The following is a 14949-nucleotide window of genomic DNA, read 5'->3' as shown; positions in this document are numbered from 1 at the left end:
TTTCCCTGAGTGTCAGATATCTGTGCGGTTCCATCTTCTTTAATTGTGGATAGAAGCTCGTAAGCTTTTTGAAAATCCACTCCACAAGGCTCTTGTTCGTAGAAGTCTCTGAGTCCTAGCCTGCGGTTGGCTTCTTTGGTCTCTGGCTTTGCGGCAACATCATATACTTCCTTGGGTAGGAGTGGCAAATCCACCTAATGCCCCTCTTCACTTTTGAATATGCCGATGAAGACTGTGGTATGATGCTCTTCTAGCTCTTCCTTGGAGAGATATGCTGCTTTGGCTGCTTTGACTGAATCGGGGTCTAGTTGATATGCGGGCAGTTCCTGCAACTTCTCCTTTTGGTTGAGCTTCTTCTTGGCCCTCTCTGCTGCTTGCATGGCTCCTGTTCAGTGAATAGAGTGCAAAGTTAGCAGATTTGTGGGAACTTTCTTTGAAATGTTCTTTAGTCTGAAATGCTGACAATTTTGGTCCATTTGCTTCAAATCAATTTTTGAACAAGCATATATGCATAAAAACATGCAAGGAACAAAACTGTAAAGTCAAAACAAATTTTTGCAACCAAAGTAAATAATCATGATGATTTACAGTTGAGCAAATTTTTTAACTTGTTGCAAACTTGGCTTCATAGGCTTGAAGTATATACCAAATACATGCTCTAAGTGAAATATGGGCTTAATTGGATGCATAGGGTGGAAATGGTACTAGATTTTGGCTTTAGGTTTCTGAAACAGTAGATATAAAGGAAATTTGAGATTTTGAGCTCCAAATTGGTTCAAACTTGGCTAGTGGGTTTAACATCTCGTGTCCTTTAGATGTATGATGGCAAAATATCAAAACTCCCCGATTTTTGCCATAAAGTAAATAATCGTGATTATTAACTTTTCTACCAAAATCAACATTTTTTGGTACAATTTGGTTCCAAGAATTGTATAGACCTTGTGTATAAGATATGAGGTGATTTGGATCAAGAATTGTTGTCCATAACCCAAAATTTGGCCTGCAAAGACTTTTTTGCGTTTTTTGACAATTTTCCAAGTTATAGGTGGTTATTTTGGCTCATACTTGATTTTTGGCATGTAATAGGTGTGTACACATGATAGGTGAGGTGATGGGACAATTTCCAAGCAAAAATGATGCAAAAGTGAATAATCGCGACTATTTACAACAGTGACAAATTCTTTGCAAAGCTTACAAATTTTGACCTAGACATATTTTATACAGCTAAAACAATTCCTAAATTGAATTTGGTCAAGTTTGGTCACGCCGGCATCACTTTGTGCTTTGTCGACTCTAAAATCACCGTTTTTTTATGACTACACTGCGTGTTGGGTTGGTCAATCAACTTTGAGGCTTTGGACTTGTCCACAACATAGTCCTGAAGCAACTCATCCAATTTTAGCTCATTTGGAGTCAGTTTGACCTCGTATGTCGAATTCGACACTTTGTAACCTTCGAGCCCTTTTTTGCTTTTCGAGGGCTTTGTTTGATTGATTTCACTAAAACAATCATATACATTGTATATGAACCTCGTAGGCAAGCTATTTGCGGAGTCAGATTGGAATTCTGGCATTTACCAAAAACCTACCTTTTTCTACTGGGGACCCCCTCGACCCCTGCCGAATGGTCAACTGATGATTGTTGAAAGGTCAACCTTTCACAACGCTTGCACAAAGATTCCATGAAGATTCCTCAAAGATTCTCTAAAGATTCCAAATAAAGATGATGATGAAGTGATGAAGACGAAGGTGGATGCTGTAATGTGAAGATACAAGCTCATGGACATCATCGAATATCCCGTTATTATTATTTTGAGCCATTACGGCCACTTTTGTAATGTTTACGGGAACTTCATATTTTAAGTCGGCAATTGTATTTTGGCCACAGATGCTTGTTGGATGAGCAAAGCCAGCTCACGGTGTTGTAATTAAGCTCTATAGAAGCCTAGGGACAAATCAGGTCATTTTGGTTGGACATTAGGTTTTCTAAGGCTTAGTATATAAGCCAAAACCTAAAGCATTGTAAAAAGACTTCTAATAAATTTGATCTTCGGTGTTGTTGGGAGACTGCGAGAGAGTGAGAGTGTGTGTGTGTGCGCTACAGGAGCTACGGTGGTCAGAATCGCAAACGGAGAGCAGCAGTGTGTTGCCCACGAGGAGAGCTACGCGTTGATGCTTACATCACGCGCGTTCGTCTGTGTTTTGGCAGATTCGCCCGCGAGCTACTTTTGGAGTTTCGGTGAGTAACTGTTGTTCGTTTTTGCATTTGAGCATATCCACGCGATCAGAGCGAGTAGAGCTACACATTAGGCACTTTAGTTTTCGGAAACGTCGACTTGCAAAAACCGGCCAGACATCCTACGCGTTTCTGCACGGAGGCTATTGAGTAGGTTTTTTTGGTCACGGACCTTAGGGAGAGTGGCCTATTGGTGTTAATAGGATATCCCTCAAGTTTCGTAACGTTTCGAGAACGTCTAATGGGCTTTTGGCTTGCGGTAGCATCATAGGAGACTCTCACATTCACAGAACCGATGGCATGTAGAGTTGATATCTCTGTAGGAAGTAGTCATTAGTCGGTCGAGTAGAGGTTGACACCCTTTGCTTGCTTCCACGCGCCTGCGGGTCGAGCATCGTCCTCAGTTGACATTATATGTTAGGTGGGTTCTCGCTATGCTGACGTCTGTCGCGGCGTATCCGTCCAACATTGGCGCCGCTGCCGGGGACGAGGGCCCTAAGTAGGTGACCGAGACTAGTCCTTGAGGATAGAGGTCCCTCTGGCTTGCCAGAGTATATTCATTATTTTAGATAGGATCGGAGAGTGGTGGACTCTTTTGGTCTTAGAGGGAGTTTAGGGAGCGTGTGTCTGGCCTAGATCCTTCGTCTTAGGTAGTAGTAGGTTGTGGTGTAGAGAATAGGAGTTGGAGTGGTAGATGTGGTGGTAGGTTGACTTGAGAATTTGTGTGAGGCCAGGAAGCAACCAAGACATCAAAATCACCATCTCACATTGATGAGTAGGATTAGAGTAAGTAGGATATCTTGATTGTTGATCTAGAGTACTTTATGCATGTCTTATTTGTTGTTAGGCTCATCAAAAAAGTGAAAAACGCTAAGTAGGAAGGACGATAAATTGTGTTTGGAAGCTGATTTGAAGTCCAAAATTTTTTGTGATTATTGCTGAGAGCTCTACAGAGCATAGGGAGTACTACTACCAGAAAAAATTTGCATTTTAAGACAGTAGACATCTTACACGTAGGATGTCTCTAAAGCACTTTTGGCAGGGAATTTGGGAAAATTGAGGTTACCAATGTGTTCAAAAGGGGGGGGTTTACCCTAAGTATACATTGAAACTAAAGTTTTTACCAACTCTTGACACCCAAAAGACCAAAGACAGAGTGTCAAAAACGCGAAAACAAGAAACTTAAGATTCTGAGCACAATTTTGCATAAAAACTGGTAGGAATGCTTGAAAAGTAGTGCTCAAGACTTGGGGATGCATGTGGATGAATTCTGCCACAAATTTCATCAGTAGACATCCTACGCGTAGGATGTCTAGAGAGTGATTCTGGAAGCAAAAATCAAGTTTTGGCATCATACCCATATTCTGCATGTTGTGTTGGACACACACACCAAAGCTCATGTCATTTGGACATATAGACTGAGAATTAAGGGGATGTTACTCTTTCAGAGAAATATTTTCCAAAAAGTGGTGATTCTGAGCAATTTTGACATCCAAAATTTGCTGTGATCACATATTCTTGTTATATGCATCAAGAAGCACCTTGGGTAGAAACAGAAGTCCATTCTGAGAAAAAAAGACATCCTACGCGTAGGATGTCTACAGGGTGATCTGGTGGAATGTTAACCCTCACGGCTCACGGACACCCCATCACCTACGATGGACGCGTATTATTTATTTAAGTAGAGTCAGGTACCGGGCTTGTCGGACCAATAGGAAAAGGGTAAGAGTGATCGCCAATGAGAGGCGCACTTTAACTTGGACATTCAAGGGATTAGTTGGCTAAGCATGGGCGCCCAAGTGTGAATGGGGTGAGCTCCTATAAAATCTAACTAAACCTAATTTTTACTCATTCTCTCATTTGTGCAATAGAAGAGTGCTCTTGCTCCATCTCCATCTTCTTCTTCTTCACCTCCTTGTGTGTGTGTGTGTGAGAGAGAGAGAGAGAGAGAGAGGGAGAGTGTGTGTGCGATCGAGCATTACGAAGGCACGACGGCGGCGAAGCGGTTGAGCGTGGCACGACTGCAGCTTCTTCTTCATCGCGACGAGGAATCCACCACGAAGGCGAGCGTAGAGCGGTGAGTGACACACCCTTTGTTTTCTTGAGCTTGCTAGTTTAGGCTTGTTGTGTGCTTGGAGCCGTTTGTGGCTCGCACACGGTGTATTGGCAAGTCCCTTGCTTCGACAGTGCGGCAAGGAGCGCACATTTTTGGCGCCGCTGCCGGGGATATGCCCTACACTAAGCTCAGTTAGCACTTTACGCTTCCTTGTGGTGCAATTTCTATCATAGGAAAGGCAGGGAAGGAGTGTATGGAGATTTCTGTTTTTTGCGTTTTCTGCATTTTCTGTCAAGTTTCAATTTCTGTTATTGTCTGCGTTTTTTCAATTTCTGCAATTTCTGCATTTTCAAGTTTGGCGTTTTCAATTTCTGCAATTTCAATTTCTACAATTTTCTGCATTTCTGCGTTTTTTCAATTTCTGCAATTTTCGCAAATTCCGCGTTTTTCCAATTTCTGCAATTTTCGCAACTGCTGCATTTCTGCGTTTTCAATTTCTGTATTTTCTGCATTATATTAAAAAAAAAAGTTTTTTGGAAAAAAAAATTTCTGGAAAAAAAAATTTCTGGAAAAAAAAAAAAAAACGGAAAATAAAAACGCGAGTGAGCGGGCGGTGAAATTTTTTTGAAAATAAAAAACGCGACTCTTAAAACGGACGGGTTGGTTTGTATAAAAGATAGCTCGGGATCGGTTTCCCAAGCCCAAGCCCAAGCCCAAGCCCAGGCCTCAAGCCCAGGCCTCAGTCCTCATTCTTTTGATATATACAAGACTCACTTTTATATATATACCCTACTCCCTCAAGAGAGAATGAGAGCATGTGGGACAAGTCCTCCACTCTCCTCCTTTCTCTTCCCACTTGCACCCTTAGACTTTCTAGTTTGGGCCTAGTTCCCTACTGGAAATTGACAGTTTTAGGGATTCCGAGGGCATAGAGTGACCAAACGGAGGGCTGTAAAGCACGGCACGACCCTCTGACCGATACGCTTGTTTCGAGCTATCACACGGCCCATTCCACGACACGCTCTAAAAAATCTAGCAAAAAAACAAACAAAAAACACGCTAAAAACTAGTCACAAGGCCTCCTAGAGCAGCTTTTTGACACCTTAGGGTATCAAAAGCACATGCACTTACGCTCTGGACGAGTGTTAGAGCACGATCACATTGGTAGTGCCTCTGTTCATACGGACACCCATTACCCATCCACGATAAGCTCTAGACTCTCAGCGGGGACACAAGGTAGCACCACCCAAGACCCTAAAATAGCCGCTAGTGATTCCTCCTCCGACTCAGAAATCATGGAAGCATACCCTACCCAAAACACTGAGAGAGAAGGCCATGCACTTCCCGAAGCTCCACAGCCTAGTACTAGTATGTTTAGCCGTTTCATGGAAACATTAGGTAGAGCTACTCGCTCGGAACCTGATGCAAATGAAGCACACGAAGGGGGTGGGGAAGTGGAATCTCCTTTCACATCGCACGTGGACCCCACACCCCCAAAGAGTGTCCATGTGGATATCCTGCCAACTTCTTACCAAGAAGGCCCTGTTGAGCTGCCTCCTTCAGAAGTTCCCTCTAGAGTACCGTTGGTGACAAGTAAAACCACGGGGAGCAACATTGCTTCTACCTCACAAGAAACCATTAACACGTCGACTCTAGAAGGATTGTTCATTAATGATCATTGGACATACGACCTCCACACTGAGGTGTTGACGGATCTACACTCTGGCCACGCCTACCATGTAGGATGGATAGAGATTATACAATCCACCTCTAGTGCCACGAGCATCGAAGATCAACAGAAAATGATCTGTAATGTTATCCATGGCATTATTCAATCAGAAAGGCAAAACCGAGGGGTAAATATACTCTCAACTGGCCCCATGAGATTTTTGGATACGAGTAAGGCTCAACAGCCTACTCTATCACAAATGGAGACTCCTCTAATGAGCCCCATGGACCCATCTTACGTCATTTCACCTGGGGTCTCTATGCAATCTGAGCCTCCGAGCGAAAACTTTAGCTTCCCTAACTTGGCTCAACCCTCTATTAAGGAAAACCCAGTGCTCACTCCAGGGATAAGCCTGACAGAGAATGTACCTAATATGGGGCCTCGACCATATGTGCCTCTAGCCCCTTATGCACACATGGCCCCAACACCTCCAATTGTACCACTTGCTTATGCTCCTCGAGTGCCGCTCCCTAGCTCTTATCCGAGTGGACCTATGCCCGGTTATGTTCCATATCCTGCATCATCTACACATATGCCAAGACCGGTACCCGTCCCTCTCCCACATATGATTCCAAGAGTACCTCCACCGGCCCTGCCTCCTCACATAGGTGACTTGGCAGCGTTTGCTCAAACCATAGGTCGATCTATCGCGGAAAATATGCGTCATGCATCTGATAGAGAGCCTAGAAGTAAGGCAGTACAAATTGCCAAACTCACGCAAAAATTCAATGGGGACGAAGATGCTAGAAAACACATTGAAGTGTTTGAACAAGTATGTGATTCCTTAGGGGAACGCAACGAACTACATAAGTGCAATGCCTTAAGCTTGACATTAAGTGGGAAGGCTGGAGATTGGTATAGAACCCTAAGGGTGGACGAGAAAACAATCTACCCTACCCTTCGAAGGTTGTTTCTAAAGGAGTACATACGAGAAGGTGTGCTTTGGGGTGTAGCATCTCAGCTACAGAAGGCCGAACGTAAGGAAGGAGAGTCAGTAAGGGACTTCATTAGTCGTCTAAAGCACTTAAACTCTCGCTGCCCTGTAAATGAGCGCTTCAACAATAACCAACTGCTTGATCGATTCATTCGAGGGTTGAGGAATGAAGGAATCTATAATGGACTAGTGATTAGAGGTATCACAACCTGGGAAGATGTCACTGCCAATGCAATCCAATTAGAGGACAACTTGATGATAGCAGGCATGAGGGTGTCTACTGACACGAGATCCACTAGCTCACAAGCCATTGAGTATGAACCCATGACTGCAAAGCCCATTGGCAATGAGCCAAAGGTATTTGAGACATTCTTGACAGACCTCACCAAGGCAATCCAAGAGTCTCTTAAGGATAATCGACCCCCTCAAAATAGTCACATGTATCCAAGAAGGGAGCAACAATGGTGTTCCATTTGCTTAGGTCCACATAGCACTAGTGAGTGCCCTACGTTTAGAGTAAAATTTAATGGAACTTGCAACGCATGTGGTAGGTATGGTCACCAAGCTAAGGATTGTTTAATGATCAAATGTATGATGGCAAATAGACCATCTGTAGCCTGGACGGATGCACCTCGAGCTCCTGTATTGATGCCTGCTCCACCTGTTGAGCACTACCGCAACACATGGTCCCTAGATCTCAAAATGTTGTACAAGCTACACCGTTACCACCTTCTGTGCTAGGACCGCAGCCCCCGTATCCAAGAGTTGCCCCTATGAACCAAGTGGGTTGCGAGCCATCTAATGCTTATGCAGATGGTTGTGAGGAGGAAATAGACACTAGTATTGCCTACGGACTTGATACATTGGAAGAGTGTCCTATATACTACATGGAAGATTGTTGGGGGCAAGTCAAGCCGGTTTATCAAGCTGCTGCTCTCGCATCCAGAGGTCAAAATATCAACACCCAGGCTAGGAGGCCACCTCTTCAATGCTACGAGTGTGGTGGACCACATCGAGTAGCGGAGTGCCCTATTAGGCTGCAAAAGAATGCTGCACAGATGCAAATGAATCAAGGGAGCACGTCTGCAATGCCAATACTCACATGTAATCGTTGTGGCATAGATCACTTGATTGCCCAATGCCCCTATAACCCAAATGCGCCTAAAATCACCCCCCTAAATTTGGTCGAAATTGCTAGTGTGACATCGCCAATACCACCCGTTACACCCGCTTATGCGATTACACGGTCCATGCTTCAAGGGCCAGGACATATCCTCGAAGAGAGAGATACCGCGTCAGTTATCCAAGCAAAGAAAAAGAAGACACGAAGGAAGAAGTCGCAGAATACGGAAAATTCAAAGCCAAGTTCCAAAACAAACATAGGAACAGGAGATGACCCCGTGTATATGAATGACCTCGAGGATGATTCAGATTCAGTCGAGACAATGGAGACTAGAACCAATACCACAAAGAGAAAGACCGACAAAGAAAACCGTAACATGGAACCAAATGAAAACCGAATGAGAGAAAACCATAAAGAGCCTCTCAAAACACCACAAGTGGTTCCAAATCCAATCCAAGACCCCCAAGATAAACCGCAGGGGCAAAAAGGGAAGGATCGTAAAAAGAAGATTGGGACGTACCCAAACCCTGTAGACGAGATTGAGCAGGTGAAACTTCTAAGAGGTTTAGTGGAGGAGACTCAAAGGAAACTAGAACCAGAACCCATGCAGGTCAAAATTCATGACACAGTGTTTCCCACGCAAGTTCATCCACCCCACATGAACCATAGACCGTTAGCCATTTCTAGTATCATCCAAGAAGGGAGTGAGGACGGGACATCAGAAAGTGAGCATACACCTTTCTTGTTGGAAAGGATGTTTAATGAAGGAATACCTGATCCCATTGAGGAATATGAGATTCCATCCTCACCAGTTCTTAGTCAAGGACCTACACCCTGCAAAACGCCAATGAATGTTGCCAAACTAGTGGACTTCATGTCTTCTGAGGTCCGAACCACGATCATAGCAAAGCTGTATGGAGATCCTGAGTTATTCCTTGCACTTCGAGCATTCCTTAACGGAGAGCTACGAACGGGATTACCGCATTTTGCTCAACCAAATAGGCCTGACTCGATTATGATTGATGAGGAAAATCATGTGCAATCACTTGACTTAGATGGACACGAGTCTGTGATCGAGGTACCCATTAACGAATTAGGGCAGTATTTTGAAGGCGACGAGTCTAATGCGACCCTACCCATCACTACCAAGGGATTAACTATAAAGGGAATTCTTGATGGTGGTGCGGGAGTTAGCATCGTTACAAAAGATTGTTGGGAATCCATGGGAAAACCCCACCTCAGTGTTACTAACATTGTGGTAAAGATGGCAAATGGTACCATAGCCAAACCTATGGGGATGCTCAAGGATCTTAAGATCAAAGTTCTAGGACACAAGGTACGACATACGTTCATTGTAATGGATTTCTCTAAACACCTTATGTCATATGAAATGATTTTAGGACGACCATTCATGAGGGAAGCACAAATGGTTCATGATTGGTCTAAAAATCATGTCTATTTGCAATTCCAAGACTCTGTCCTTAGAGTGGATTTGGTGACTGGTAAGGTACACCCCTTAGGGAGTAAAACCATTATTGATCATCGCTCTGACACCACAGTTCACTCGGCCCCACTACAATATTGTTACACTTGTAAGAAGGATACAGACATTGGCCAAGATTCTCCTTACATGGATGTGTTACCGGGTATGACGGAATCAGACAATGTAGACTGGGTCCACCTAGCATCAACCATAGACACTTGGGGAAATAGGGGGACGACCTGGGTAACACCTGAGGGGGATGAAATGCATGTACCCTTAAATATGCTACAAGCAATGCGTATCGCTTCCGACAAGACTCATCCTAAGGTAACAGAGAAAACATACAAGTGGGTCCCTAAAGCTTCTTTAGTGACCATAGCTAGTGCTAAAAAACAGAAGCCTTGTAAGAAACGTACCACTCGCTCCACGAAAAATAAGAAAATGTTGCGATGGATCCCTAAACAACTATTGGAAGCCCAAGGCTACTATCAAGGAAATGATCAAATCTGGGTACCAAAACGTAGATTGTGCTCTTACCTATCACCTGACCCAAGTGAGCCCAATCCCGTAGCTCCAAAACGAATCAATGATCGTGGAAAGAAAAAAATCACAGAATTCTACACACCTGCTCCCGAGCTAGTTTGGGTACCAAAGAAAGAACGATTTGTTCCACCTAGCTCAGGAAGGGGGGAGTCCCATGAAGATTCTAGCTCCTCATGTAATACATCCATAGAGGTAAAAGCTTCTACATAGCCTCCATCTATAGTAGTGGACCTCCATGAAGCTACAAAAGAATCCACACCTCCCAGTGTTCAAGAATCACCTGATGAACCACTTCAAGTTCGATCCTGGGAGAGTACCTTACCACCCTTGCAGCTTGATGAGGCACCTAGGGTAATAGAAAACTACTGGAAAAAATCCTCACCTATTACCAACTGGAATAATTGGTTTCAAAGGGTGACAAGCTCATTTCAAACGGTATGATCTACCCAAGGAAGGGGGGAGTGTTTGCTGACTGTCATCATTCACTTGCTTCCCTCTCAACCTTTTTCCCTGACCTCTATATCTCCAATCTTAGGGAATGTACATATAAAGCTTTATACTCACAAAAAAAAAAAGGAGCAAGAGCAATTAGCAAACGAGTATGCACAATAAAAGTCAAAACATTGACTCAGACCTACACATGTCACATCTGGTACAGTGAAATAGAAACCTATGCCATAAAACACCTTTGATCCTCATCACTTGAGTGATGGAGGGTAGGTAAGATTAGTACGATAGGAGTGTTTCTGTTTTAGAGTTGAGTGATTAGCAAAGTTCTCTTTTCCCACTAATGTGCCTCCTGGAGGTATTCCTTTTGTTTCCTAGTGTGTACAGGAGCGTGTTGCTATTGATAGGATTTGGACCTTCATGGAATCTTTATCTCGACTCACTCTTCAAATCAAGCGCGACCATCAACACAAACAGGTGTTTCTTGTCCATTAGCATTGCCCTTATCTTTTTGCATCCATGTTTGTCTGCTTTGATTGTGATTGGTAGCATAATATTCAGTGCATTTGCTTAGTATCAAACATTTAATTCAATGTAGTGTTTTGTTATAATCACTTGTCTAGGTTTAAAAATCAAGCAGTCCGACTAAGCTAGTTTGACCAAGCTAGGTATTAGAAATCTTCTCTTAATACCATGGGGAATGCCTTCCTAATAAGCAATGGTTACTTAGGTTCTTAATCCGATTTAGGCAGCATTGTATGAAATGTACTAGGGCTTTCTAGTGGGCTTAACCCTATTGACCTTTAGCTTAAGTATTATAAAGGGAGTTTACTAATGTGATGAGCCTGGGGAGGGTAACAGTGTTATATGACCCCCCAAAGTTACAAAATTTAAATGCTGAAAATGAACAAGCAAAAAATCAAAGTGCCACAATGTAAAATCTTACACTGGAAGAGAAATCTCAGCTTGATTTGGTACTTCACTCACATGTATTGCCTATGGTACTAGAGCCCTAGAGGTTCCCAGTGTAGGCGCGTTTCCTTGAAAAGCAAAAAACCCAAGGCATACAAAATAAGCACACACATCATAATTGAATCAATGTGAACAGACTTTGGGGGGTCAAAGAAAAAGTAATCAGTCAGGCGATGATTTCATGAGAAATTCCTTTTATGGTAGCTTAACTACAAGGTTTTCTAGGTATAGCCTCTAGTCAGCCCTCGAACATGAATACTTGGCTCTCGCGATTAAACAACTTAATTGACCACAGAAAATTAAGAAGCTTACCCATGGTATTAATATTCGATCTCTAGTGCCTTTCGACCGTCAAATTAGCGACCCCAGACTTGTTTAATTTTCTACCTTTACATCTGTTTATGCCTTTGATTACATTGCAATTTAATGTTCATTGCTAACAAATTGTTTGAAATTCTTTGACCAATCAATTTGTCTACCTAAAACTGCATATGCTTTTTAAGAGAATGCAATTACTGTGCCAATGTTGTTTGATTTTGCAGTGACTAAAGAAGGCTAAGGACATTCATCTCAAATGCTCTTCCACCTCGACAAACTTGCTTCAACTCAATAGCTTCCGAGGACGGAATCTACATCAGGAAGGGGGGCATGTTAACCCTCACGGCTCACGGACACCCCATCACCTACGATGGACGCGTATTATTTATTTAAGTAGAGTCAGGTACCGGGCTTGTCGGACCAATAGGAAAAGGGTAAGAGTGATCGCCAATGAGAGGCGCACTTTAACTTGGACATTCAAGGGATTAGTTGGCTAAGCATGGGCACCCAAGTGTGAATGGGGTGAGCTTCTATAAAAGCCAACTAAACCTAATTTTTACTCATTCTCTCATTTTTGCAATAGAAGAGTGCTCTTGCTCCATCTCCATCTTCTTCTTCTTCACCTCCTTGTGTGTGTGTGTGAGAGAGAGAGAGAGAGAGAGAGAGAGGGAGAGTGTGTGTGCGATCGAGCATTACGAAGGCACGACGGCGGCGAAGCGGTTGAGCGCGGCACGACTGCAGCTTCTTCTTCATCGCGGCGAGGAATCCACCACGAAGGCGAGCGTAGAGCGGTGAGTGACACACCCTTTGTTTTCTTGAGCTTGCTAGTTTAGGCTTGTTGTGTGCTTGGAGCCGTTTGTGGCTCGCACACGGTGTATTGGCAAGTCCCTTGCTTCGACAGTGCGGCAAGGAGCGCACATGGAAATTTTGAAATTCTGAGCTGACCATTGTGTTCAGAAGGTAGGTTTTACCCTATTTTCACCTGGAAGGGGGAACTTGACCATATCTTGATAGGATAAGGCCAGATAGACTGAAATTGCCAGACATCCTACCCAAATTGTGCCAAGGCATTATTCCAAGACCAAAACCATAATATGGCTGCATGAACATGTCTTGAATGATATATTGAGTGACTGAAAGGGGTTTCACCTCATTTGGGTGAGAAAATTGGGTTCAAAGCGGACTTTAGCACTTCTGACTGAAAAAAAGGCAAGAACATCTAAAATTGGGATCTTTTGAAATCCAAACCAAAATCTGAGCATACCACTGGGTTGCTGACATCAAGGGGAAGCTGTGGGACAAGTCTGGGGTCAAATAGGCCAAAAAGACATCCTACGCGTAGTATGTCTTCTGTGTGATTTTGGACTCTAAACAAAATTCTGAGCATACCACAGTGATCAACATCTTAAGGAGAGTCTGTGGTTCAAATTTGGGTTCATTATGAGCAAAAAGACATCCTACGCGTAGGATGTCTACTGCATAATTCTGAAACCAAAATTCTACTGTGACCATATCATGCTGTCATATAGCCTTAGGCAAGCCTCCTAGTCAAATTTGGTCCAAATTTGGAGCTGATTTGACTTGGAAATTCATCAGAACAGACATCAGGCTTTTGGAACAGATTCTTGATCATTTGACCAACCTATAGGTGTCAGAATCAAAAAGTAAAAATAGCTGTGAGTTGAGCACATCAAGGGAAAGCTACAGTGCAAGTTTGGACAAAATCTGAGCAGTTAGACATCTTATGCGTAGGATGTCTTCAGCTTTATTTAGGACTCCAAACCAACCTATGAGCACACCACTGTGATCAGCACATCAAGGAGAAGCTGGGGTGAAAATTTCAAGTCATTCTGAGCAAAAAGACATCCTACGCGTAGGATGTCTCAAGGCCATTTTCAGGTCCAAATAAAATTCTGAGCATACCATTGTGTTGCTGGACTCAAGGGGAGTCTCTGGACCAAAGTTTGTTCAATTTTGAGCATATAGACATCCTACGCGTAGGATGTCTCTAGGCCAGTTTTAGGGTCCAACTGTAATTTTGATCATATAGGAGTGTTCACAGTGTCACAGAGATCCCAAATCTTTTTTCAAAATTGAATTTGGACTCATTTTGACCATTCTAATATGCAATTCACTGTTTTGGCCATAACTTTCACAAACGATATCGGATCGGAAAAGCTTTTATGTCAAAACGTAGCTTGAGAGCGACACTACAGATCTTAGAGCAGAACTTGAACTAAATGTATGCCTAAAGAAACCATTTAGTTCAACTTTGAAAAAAACATCGTTTAAGGCCTCAATATGCATTCGGAAGTCAGGAGTGTCTAAAACCGACATTTCGAAAGAATTGTGAGAAAACGATCACGGTTTTGAAGACTGCTAAGTTAGCAGATTGAAATTATCTTTTGGGAAAACCATTGGTCACCCGCTGGAAGGTGCTCAAGGAACAAGTGTGGCCGTCAAAGGTACATCAAGGATTTTTTCATTCATTGTGAAAAAGTTTTGCCAGCTAAATAGAATTTTGCAGATTGTGTGCTAAAGTGAACACAGGTTAGCTCGACTCAAGAATCGCTACAAAGGGAGCAGTCATTGCAGTATAGTGGTAAGTTGCATAACTTATCACAGTGCTTCCACTAGATCGAGGCCTACTAAAAAGCTCTAGGAAAAGCAAGTAGCCAGACAAGACAGTATCAGTCTTGGCAAGCAAGGGAGCTAAGAAGTTCAAGCAGTGCAAGCAAAGCCCAATTCAGAAAACTCAGAGATTAAGGCATCCACAAAAGCTGAAGAACCTCAAGCGAAAAAGATCGACACAAGGGTGCTAATAATTTTTATTAGCATTGAGGCAAGCAATTAGAGCTATCACTGAACAGGTACAACAAGGGAGTCAAGACGAAAGCAATGGCGTCTCAAAGGAATCAGACTAGTCAGGAAGAAGCTTCAAGTACATCCACAGATATTACAAGAGAGCAAATTCGGATCTATCTGATTGGATACTACAAAGGACTGCCATGCTATGAGGATGAAAATCGGAATTTGTACATCAAGACAAAGAAAGATACACAGGAAACTCAGAAATCTCAATATGTGGAAGTTGAAACAGTGAAGAATG

This window comes from Adiantum capillus-veneris, chromosome 19, assembly GCF_014529385.1.
Source record: "Adiantum capillus-veneris isolate H3 chromosome 19, ASM1452938v2, whole genome shotgun sequence".
Taxonomy (NCBI): Eukaryota; Viridiplantae; Streptophyta; class Polypodiopsida; order Polypodiales; family Pteridaceae; genus Adiantum; species Adiantum capillus-veneris.
This window is presented reverse-complemented; position numbering follows the sequence as displayed.